The sequence below is a fragment of the Pezoporus wallicus genome, unplaced genomic scaffold (assembly GCF_028554395.1).
Source record: "Pezoporus wallicus isolate ANWC-B61680 ecotype Strahan unplaced genomic scaffold, APGP_CSIRO_Pwel_v1 contig_5231, whole genome shotgun sequence".
In the NCBI taxonomy this organism is placed as follows: domain Eukaryota; kingdom Metazoa; phylum Chordata; class Aves; order Psittaciformes; family Psittacidae; genus Pezoporus; species Pezoporus wallicus.
The window spans coordinates 1,264,660-1,275,332 of record NW_026635973.1 but is presented as its reverse complement, the minus strand read 5'-3'; positions in this window follow the sequence as shown (position 1 = coordinate 1,275,332).

Genomic DNA, 10,673 nt, shown 5'->3' with positions numbered 1-10,673 from the left:
TTCTATCAGTTGTCAAGAGAATTGATATATCTGGGCTGTGTGTCTGGTGTGGTCCTACAAGAATGCAGCAGCCACCGTCTTATATAAACTAATATTTAGCTTCTAAACCTGATTCATTTGTTGATTTGAAAACTAGGTCTGTGCCTTAAATTGGTATTGAAACTAATGGGAAGCAACACTTTCCATTGTGGCCTCAAGCATGGAGAAGGCAGGCAGGCAGTCACATGTCCCCACTGAAATCAGTGCATCACCTTCAAACCCAGCTTTAGATACAACAAAACACAGTCACACAATCTAGAGGTGATGAATGAATTGGCATAACGCAGCCAGATGCTGTGTTAGGGAAGAAAGGCCAAACTTTCTTAGAAAGCTGGAAGTGAGAGATTACATTTTTAGAAACTAATGTAAACCTTGAGCTTCCTCAAGTGAAGTGTACTGATGTGTCCCAAAGCTCCAGCTCACCTAAACACTGCTTTTATAACAGCATCAACCTTTATGACCAGATTTAAGCTTTAAAGATATCTGGGTTTATGCCTGATTTTAGTTTTTTATACACACACTTACATATATGTATGTGACGCTAAAACTTTACCAGAAAACCTGTTTCCCACTGGAAATGACTCACTTGGTTTATTCTTACCAGAAAGGATGACTGTAAATTGCAGGGTCAGAGACAGCTTGTTGAAAACCTAAATCAAATGATGGCTCCTGTGTGTAAGTACAGAGGTGTGCAAGAAAACTGCTGCTCTGTAAGAAGAATAGATCACCTGTACTTCTTAGCTTCTATATTTACATACTGGAAGACTGTGAACTGGAAATCCAATGCATTAGTTTACAAAAAGCACACAGAATCTTTAACTTTTTTGTTAATATGATTACTCGTACAAAGAAGTATTACCAGTGTCCTGGGTTAGTGCTGTCTGCTGCCACAGGCCAAAACCTACAGCTCTTCCTTTTAAAACCTACACAGAGAAATGAGAACAATAGATTAGCCAACTGAATCCAGCTTTCCCAAGCCAGCACACAGCTGATGGCTGACTTAGCAAGAAGATGAACTAGATTTAGAGCATCAGCATGGGGAAGACATGAGAGAAGAGTTGGGCTCAGAGCACTGGGCCTAGGGACTACCGTGACCACTGATTCTACTCTACCATGAAAGAGGTAACCATTTACTCAGAAAAAGAGGTGTTCTGTCCATAAAAGACAACTACTAAAGACTATTGTATAGGATGACTTCCAGAAGCTAATATTGGCTTATGGCTTAATTTGGTATTGGAGACCACAGCACAGCACAGAGGTATACGTGGTAGCTTGGCACTGATGGCAGAATAAATAAGCCAGGCCAGACCATGTCCTGTCCCAGCTTGATTCCTTTTGTAGCTAAGGGGAGCAGGGCGAGCATCTCAGTTAAGGCTGTAAACCCTTTCCTTTGCCTGGTCAAATAAAAAGATTCATGGAAGTGAAGTAGCTCATTTGTCAAACTTGCTACCTCAAACAGGAGAAAAAGATTTCACCTGTTCCTATGCTTGTCCAACCTTCCCATGTTATTCCACTTTTAGGTTTCAATCCACTTCTATGTTGGTGTTGTGGTTTAAGCTCAGCCAATAACTCAGAACCACAGTTAGTTAACAGGAAAGAAATAGACTATATTGCATTGTTAGCCAAAAAGGCATTGCAACCTCTGGAAACCTTCAGAGGGTGATGTTCTAAGTTAGGTACAATTCTTCACTTAGGATCTCAGGCTCTCTGGACAGTCACTGGGAAGAGACACTGGTGCTTCCAGAAGATTGCACCTGGACTGGATGTCTGAAGAAGCAGGACATCATGGTGAGGGATGTACATGCTTTTTCATAGTGGCAACAGTCAGCTCTAAGTGATGGCATTCTTATTGTCTGCTGCATTCATACCCAGAAAGGCTGGAGCTCTCTGATCATACTTTATTAAACTAATTCAGTATATGGCAAAACCTGGTAGCTGGGAGTCAAAGTCTCAGTTCAGATCATCAACTGCAGGTCAGCCACTGTACATACAGAAGGGATGGAAGGGATTGAGAATGAGTCAGTTTGTCTTCCCCATTTCCTCTTCCACTGTAGGAGAGGTTACAAACAAGAGCTGTTTCTAGTCGGATACACTAAGATATGACTTCAGATCTCTCAAGTAAAAGCAAACCAATCTGAGAGGAGCGATAGCTTTGAGGAAATCTACATTCAGGCACACCTAAATGTAAAAACATGAAGAGGCCGTGGCTTCCTCACTGTCTGGGTTTCCTAAGGAAGGGTGGACCCATTTCCAGATAGCTTGGAGAAGGGGGAAGACACTGGCAGCAACAACACCTGACATGAATCTTCTCCCTCCTAATCTTAAAATGCAGCAATGTGAAACCAGAGCAAGTGTGAAAGCTGAAGACTCCAGCAGGGGTTCACATCAATCGGGCTTTCCAGGCTAAAGTGTATCAAAAAACAGGAGCGAGACAGCAAATGTTAGCTGTCAGGATGATTTCTGAGCTCTGGCATAGTCAGAAGACAAAACAGGTTTAAATCCACACCACTTAGATTTACAGTCCACCTCAGAAGCTGCCCTGTTCCCAGGTGGCAGAGGGCGTTACAGTGCAAACAATAGCTGTCTTTGGGGCAAGGCCACTTAAATAAATGAACCAGCCCTCCTCCACTGACAAGGCTGCACACAAGCACAGGGGCTCCTTCCTCAGCAGGGCTTCTCTGCATGCAGCAAAGATTTGAGGAACTCAAGCACCGGGAGGGAGCCACTCTCCGTTGCCCAAAGGAGGGGGGATAACTTGCACAGTAGCACAGTGACAATAGACAAAAGGCAAATTTCAGCCTAATATCAGACAGATAAATTACTGAGAGTTCTCATGACTGGAGACTAATCCTCAGGGATTGCATGGCCCAGTACCCCCCTGCTACAGAGGCCATCGCACCTGCTCTGCTGCTTGACATCAATCACTCCCTCGTGGTCAGAGAAGCAGGCAAGATATAATAGTGGGTCTTATTCAAGCTCTGTGCCTGGGAACATACACTTACAAAGCAGGCACACAATGGCATAATTGCAGTCCCTCTGAACTGGTTGGCCCCTTGCAGTCTGATAACCAGCTCTTATCCTTTAGGATGCGTGTTCAGACACTGTAAGGAAACAGCTGAGCCGGGAAGAACTTGAAGACAGAACACAGGTGGGAGTATATTGAAAGGAGGGTTGTGAAAAAGCCAAGCTAGACATGAGGCATGTGTATACAGATTCGCTAGCAATTAAGTGTATTTTGCTTCTGTTTTACTATTACAAAGTGTTTTGTGGTTTTTCTTCCCCCAGTTAACTCAGTTTTAAACCTAGCTGTAGGTACTTTGAATCATCTCTGCATCCAGGCTTAGCATTTCAAATGCATTATTTTAAAGGCATCATGAAATACTAAATATGATAAATGAAAAGAGAGTTAATACGTCCCTATTGTGCTGAACCATTCATAAAAAAATGGAAGTCATAACAGTATTAAACATCAGTTTATAATAATAGGAGTTTAAGACTCGGGCATATTATTCTAGATTTTATATGTTTAAAATAAATATGAACTTAAACATAAGAGCATAGTGTTTCTTGGAGAGCACCAAAACAGAAGCAGATCAGGCTACTTTTTACATTTAACTTGGGTGAAGTGAAAAACCAAACAATCAGTTTGAATGTCTGTAACTTCATAGCTATAAAAATCCAAAGAGCTGCTGGAAGTGCTCACTGAACCACTGGCATCATTTATCAGGTTGTGGCATCTTGAGTGCCATCACACGTGGCACATACAAGACAACCAGGTGACCTGGCCCAGCTAGCATGGGTTTGCAAAAGGCAGTCCTGCTTGTCTAACCTGATCTCCTATGACAAGGTGACCAGTTTAGTGGACGAGTGAAATGCTGTGGATGTTGTCTGCCTAGACTTTACTAAAGCCTTTGACACTGTTTCCCACAGCATCCTCCCGGAGAAGCATGACTTGGATGGGTGTGCTGTTTGTGGTTGGCCAGGCCCAAAGAGTGATGGCGAATGGACTGGACTTGATGATCTTACAGGTCTTTTCCAACCTAAACAATTTCTATGATTCTATGATTTATTACAGCTTCATGGAATGTGTTCTTTTCAAAAACCACTGATTTCAAATGCATGGAAGTTTACAATTCCCTAATTAAACACCAGTCACCTTTTACATGCTATTGTTTGCAACTCTTTTTCATGCTTATTCTTCTAAGATCATAAAAATTATTGTATTCTCAAATATTATGGTTTATACACATTTTCAAGACATTTACTCTGTCTGTATCACGTACAAGAGATATCAGAGGACAGTCTCATGAACTGTCAAGTCAACAGCACTGTGTTGTTCACCTGAGACATTAAGCTAGGTGGATTTAGAAGTCCTTATAGAACTGTGAAAGTAGCAGAGCTCACCTCCTGGGGAGCCACTGTATTTTAGTTTTATGCTGTTTTGCTTAATACTTCCTGAGTTATTTCTTCTTATGTTTCGTTGTGTGAAGTTAATGCTACACAAAAGAAGGTGAGAGTCAATCACTATCATTTATGTTACAAAATTCGTAACACCCATCTTTGTCAAGATTACACTCTTGCAGTGCTATGCCAAATAAATACCTTCAATCATGTAACTACTACATCTTGAAGTATTCAAACTAGTGACAGCGTAAAACAGTACTATTTCTGCCATATTAGCAGTGTAATACTGCTGTGAAGTGCTAAAAAGCTGACATATTATACTCCCCAAATGTTAATAAAGCTTCTCTAATAAGAAAGGATCAAAGAGATTACACTACAGAACTACACAAGCTGTATTTCAAAACCTTAAGACAAATGGGAATCAACAAAAGGAGAGGAAAGACTGCTATATGCAGTTTTATGACTACATGAAATACAGAGAAAATTGGCTACCTCTAGTGTATATTAGTGTCAAAATGAGCTACATTTGGCACTTAACAGATCCAGTACCCTGTCAGGAAAGAAATCACACTGTTAGGGCATCAAAGAAAAGCCCAGAATTTTAAGGTCAGATGGGACAGAACTCTAACTAAGAACAGAGTAGAAGAAAGGGTGAATAAGGGGTTTTGACAGCTTTGCTGCTAAGACAGCCATGACTTCAAGTTCTGTCAGACTGAAAAGTGCATATATTAGGAAAAAGGTTTGATGTTCAGCCAAGCCTTATCAGATCACTTTGAAAATATTTGGGAAAATACTATCCTATATTATAAAATAGATATTTAAAATATTTTTTTAAAAGATACGCTTAAAATTATATATTTAAACAGACTATTTTTGTAAGAAAAAGTAAGGGAGAGTACCTAACCTTTTACTTCAGGATGGCACCAACAGAACTCTCCACAAAGCACTGTCAAACTCATCTTTCTGTGCTGTCAGTCTTTTCAGTGCTGAGTTTACTCAGCCTTCAGTTGCCAATTTCTGTTCATTTTTACCTGGACTGTAAGGACATCCATGGCTTCTCTCTTTGAAAATGGATTTAGGGTCAAACACTAAAGCGTACTAGGAATTATGAGCCAAGAATTCAGCAGTTGCGATACCCCTCGTACACCAACACAGCTCCAGTAACTCCAATCAACTTACTTTTGATTTATACTATTAGAGTTGAATTATTGTCCCAGTGAACCACACGCAGAAGGTGTTTTTTATTCCAAAATGAAGAACTTCACCAGTGAGGGAAAAGGAGAAGAGGTGGCTGATGCAGCTACTGTCCTTTGTTCCCCCCATGCTGCAGGTACCTGGCTGCTCCTCTGTCACCTTCTAAGCACTGCTGTTACAACAAGGGGACCTGGTGCTAGGGCTGGGTGAGGGCAGACACCTCATCAGTCATCCAAAACCAAGCTGTCCTCACGAGTCTTTCATCTGACCTGAAAATGACTTCAAATGTACGTAAACTCACTAATAATCTCAGTACATCATCCATCTTTAGACTATGACATTTCCTAATATTGACTAATACTTAAAAAATATTATTGTATGCAGAAGACATGGCTTAGGTAAGGGTCTGACATTAATCATTTATATTTTAGTCACACTGTTTTCCAAGGATCAGGGGACTGTAATATCATCATCTTTACTAAAGAGTCAGTTATGAATAATCTGCTCCTTTCCTAAGCCACAGAGAAATGTGCTACAATTGCTATTGAGATAAATCTACAGGCAATTTTGGTTAAGGCTTTACAAGGATTTAAGAAAGTTTGTTTAGGCCTCAAAGCAAAGCCACCCATCTGCTCTGAAGACTCATTGCTGGAAGAGTTCAGCTTCTAACACTACCATCATTGTAGCCAGCGTGAGAGCTAGTGTTATCCTTACTGCTTTTAAGGCAACAAATCAGCACCGGTTTTAATTAACAGTTTGAGAACTAAACCTATGAAATATATCTATCCATTTGTGAGTAAAGTGACATTTATCGAACTCTAAACAAATGGAATCCAAACCCAAGTTGGATATATTACCTTTCATACTTTTCAGGAACTAATCAAAATTCCATGTCTCCAGGAATGAGTCTATGCAACCTTCTAAAGTGGAGACCTTAGACTCAGAATACAAGCTGTCAAAGGGAAGCAGCAAAGCCAAGAGTCTTTGGTGTGTAAGACTACTTAGTATTCAGAAGTTATAGCAAGGTAGGACCTAAAAACTGCAGCCTCTCTAAGTTGTGCACTATCTATTTTACAGCCTCCCCAGACCTTAGAGACCTTATTCTGATAGAGTGAACTGGTGAGATACGGAGGCGGGGTAACTGATGCCAGACTGATACAACATATAGAATAAAGAGCCAAAGGGTAACAACATTAAAGTGAAGGCAGTTCTGCAATAGTGACACTGGATCCAAATTGAGGAGAATGAGGAGACTTTTTCTGAACTCAGAAAAGTTATTGCCTTTCTTCCAGCCTCTCTTACTTACGTAGACTGAGCTTTCTTTGCAAAGGCCAGTGTTGTGTCACGCTGTGGGAATATGCAATACTTAGCAGGATGGTATCCCAATGTACCATCATAAATCAAATCAAATGCTAGATGCATAGGCACTTCAGATATTAACAGCAGAAGTAAAATTTAATATAGCTTGCCAGCATGTGGAAAGAATTTGAGGTCCAATTCAATGAAGTCAGTGTGATTTTGGCCTGAATCACCCATCTGCTCCCTATATTAAGTAGTGTAACATTCTCTATATAAATAAAATAAATTCGATTTTGATGATGTTTGACATTTCTTACAGTGCTAAACTTTTTTTGTCATTTGTCAACCTGAATTTCTAGAGCTCTCTTGGACTGACTGCCAGGGCTCCATCTGGCAAAATTAGAAGTGTTCCTAACCCAAAGCATTTAAAAGGATTTCTCCTACATTAGTTAAAAAAAAAGAAAAATCGAATTAAAATGATTGTAGTTGATTGGAAAAAAAGATGGATTTTAATTTTCTTGTAACACACAATGAAACAGTAACTTAAAAAACTTTTTTGCATTTACTATACCAGCTACCTACCCAACCACCAATACCTTGTATGAGGTACCTGCGTTCAGAGTGATTATATATTGAGCTTAATGTAATATTTTAAAAGACTTTTTGTAAATTATTGTACTTTTTTGTTAAACTAATCACTGTATTACCCACGCTATGTGATTGGAATCTGAAAATCACAAGCTCTAAGGACAATACAGACAGCCAAGGTATCTAATACATTAAATATAACTTTTTTCCCCTGGGTGAGGTGAATTTGAAGGAGTTGGTTTCAGGTGTAGGTCCCACTCCCAGAAGATTCTGGTTTGTATACTATAATCCTGAAGAAAACATACTAGCAACTTCAGAGCCACAAACAGATCTCTGTCTTCCTACATAAAGTCTTTCTTCCCTTGGATAATCAAAGAGGTGTCACCTTAAAGGCTCACTTCACATACAAGTCACCATAAAGTCTTCCCTAGACCTTGAAAAGGCAGAAAGCTCGTCTGTCATGTGCCAAGCTACAGGTTATCACTGCCAGAACAGTTACCAAATACCCTGCCCAATTTGGTAAATAACCCAGCATGGGTTATCCATAGAAATAAAGCTCTGCATCTTCTAAAGCCAGGACCCTATCATTTCATGAAGGAAGTACCAGCCAGCACCAGTGGTAGGGCCCTTACCCCAGGTGGGCAGCCTACAAGAGAAGCACTACACTTAGCACTACACAAGAAACGCACACACCCAGATTCACTATGTGAGCCCAATGCAAGGGAGGATCTCAATGACAGCAAATCAGTTAATGGAAATTAGAGTATTCTAGACTCATCAGCTTCCCTTGGGACTTGGCAATCATTGGCAAGTCTTGGAGAGGTGTCTCAGTAGGATCTAATGATCCTTGTTAAAACTTCTTGGAATGGAACAGGATCCCAGCCCTCCACACGTCCTTCTAGCATTAAATTGGGTTTTTTCCTCTCATGAGTTTCCTGGGGATAGAGTAATGCATAGCCTTACCAGCCTTCAACTGTCACTGGAACCAACTCTTCTCTTCCACTCTCCAGGATCTGCACTGGTTTGGATTAGAGAGCCTCTGCATGAGTGGACACAGATGCGGTGCTACATACTAAGTATTAACTCGGTGCTACATACTAAGCATTAACTATTTCAATAATGGCTCCTTGTCCAGCTAAGGGATTGGGAAAGAATAAAGCAGTTAGCAGGGTAACAATGGCAAAGTCACAAAAAGCAAATACACCAATGGTACTGTTCACTAGCCAAGTACGCTAGCCAAGTACTAGCTCATCTTAATCTTTTCTAGGAGTATACTACATCACAGCTCCTTATCTGCCCCATTTTTTTTCACTGTATCAGCCTTTAAGAACATATAAATCATAATGAAAATACAATAGTAATCTCTATCACTTACCTCAGCATTATAAAATCAGTCATTAATTTAAGCAGTCGAAAGAGGCTTCCTTATACAAAATGCAGTTATGGAAAACTGGCTTAGAAAAAAAACCTCACTTTTGAGCTCATCAGCTCAAAATGTCCTGTGCTCCATAAAAGTGCTGGCTGGGGATCTCCCCTAAGGCCCATGTCTCAAAGGCACAGCTGTGAATGACAGCTGATGTGCCAGGCACTACGTAAGCATTACACACTGCTTTAGCAAGGTCTGACTGCAGGTCAATTAAACTACCATAACATCTGCTTTTATTTCAGGAGGATTTATTGCTTAGCATGCTACACACACCCCTCACAGAAACTGTGCTCAAGCAGGTGCAGTGGTCAGGAAGAAAGTCGGACAACAGCAACAGCCCGGTTTATTTCTTATGCCTTTTAATTTCTTTGGATCACTAGCTCTGCAAGTCTTAGCTCTTTATAATTAATGGCCCCTATGGTGTTGAAAGTAAAACCTTGAATCATTTACAAACATTTAGAGAGAAACTGGCTCTGAGTTATGAGTTTTAAAAGAACTTAGTTTTATTTTGTATTTAAGAAAGAATGCTACTCTTCTTAAACTATGTAAAACTATTTTAGTCTTTTATATAGATTTCAACTTCTTACTCTATTCCAGTCACTGAGATATATAAGCACTAACATCACTGCTTCCAGGGAAACCAAAATGGTTTGTTGTACGATACTAATCTATGTCCCTTCAACATGGACTTTACAACAGAAAGTGGCAGGCTGTTCCTCCAGTGATTCATAGGACACATGATACCGCATCAGTCCATAAAATCTATCCTCTGTTATCTGTGTATTGTAAATCAACATAATCAGCATAACTAAAGGATTATACGAAGAGAGATTTGCCATTAGGGTGCGTAGCCATTATGCCATACTACATAATTCCAGCTCTCAAATCCACTCTCCCTGAATGATGAGACCAGCAAGCGTTCCCACGACCAAACCATAGCTGTCATTTGACTAAACCCTGCAGTTACACAAACACAATGTCAGAAATCCAATGTCTTGGTTACATGGTTTAGTTCAGGATTTTAACTACATCTTGGAACTTGCGCGGGCAAGAAAACTCAGAGCACAATATTTTATGTATTTGAGGCTTTGAATTGACTTAATCTGATACTACTGACAGTAACTCTAGAACATGTTTAACTACGCCTTTCTCCACAGCAGATTTACTTCTAATTTCTGTACTTTGTGGGGGAAAAGTTCTGTGCTGCAAGGCCCAATTTTGTAACTCCTGATTTTATATGCATACATGTGTCATACACATGAATTACACTTTTCATGTCATCACTGAGAAGTAAATAATGTTAACTTACTATGTTTCCACCTATATTCTCTGGTATTTAACGGTAAAGACTATACAGGAACTGGCAGAAAGGGCAGTTTAAAATGTTTTACTGCACTATATACACAGATATTCAAAAAGTGCCCTTGACATCCAAAAGCTTTTCTTTAGATTTTGTTAGGCTAAATATTTGAAAGCAATTCCCCAAACAGGCTACCCTGCAGAGCTGGTCTTTCAGACAATCACGATTGCCTGAACACAGTCACAGTCCTGCTGCTGGTTCAAGGTGCGCACAAGCCTGCCAGGACAGCAGTAGAATAAAGGTAAATAATGTACTCTGAAAACATGGCAATCTCAGCCCACCCCAAACATTATCAACCTCATAAGCCCTGGGGAATAAGAAACTCTTCCTTTTCCGGGAGAGTTCCTTTGTCATGCTTTATTT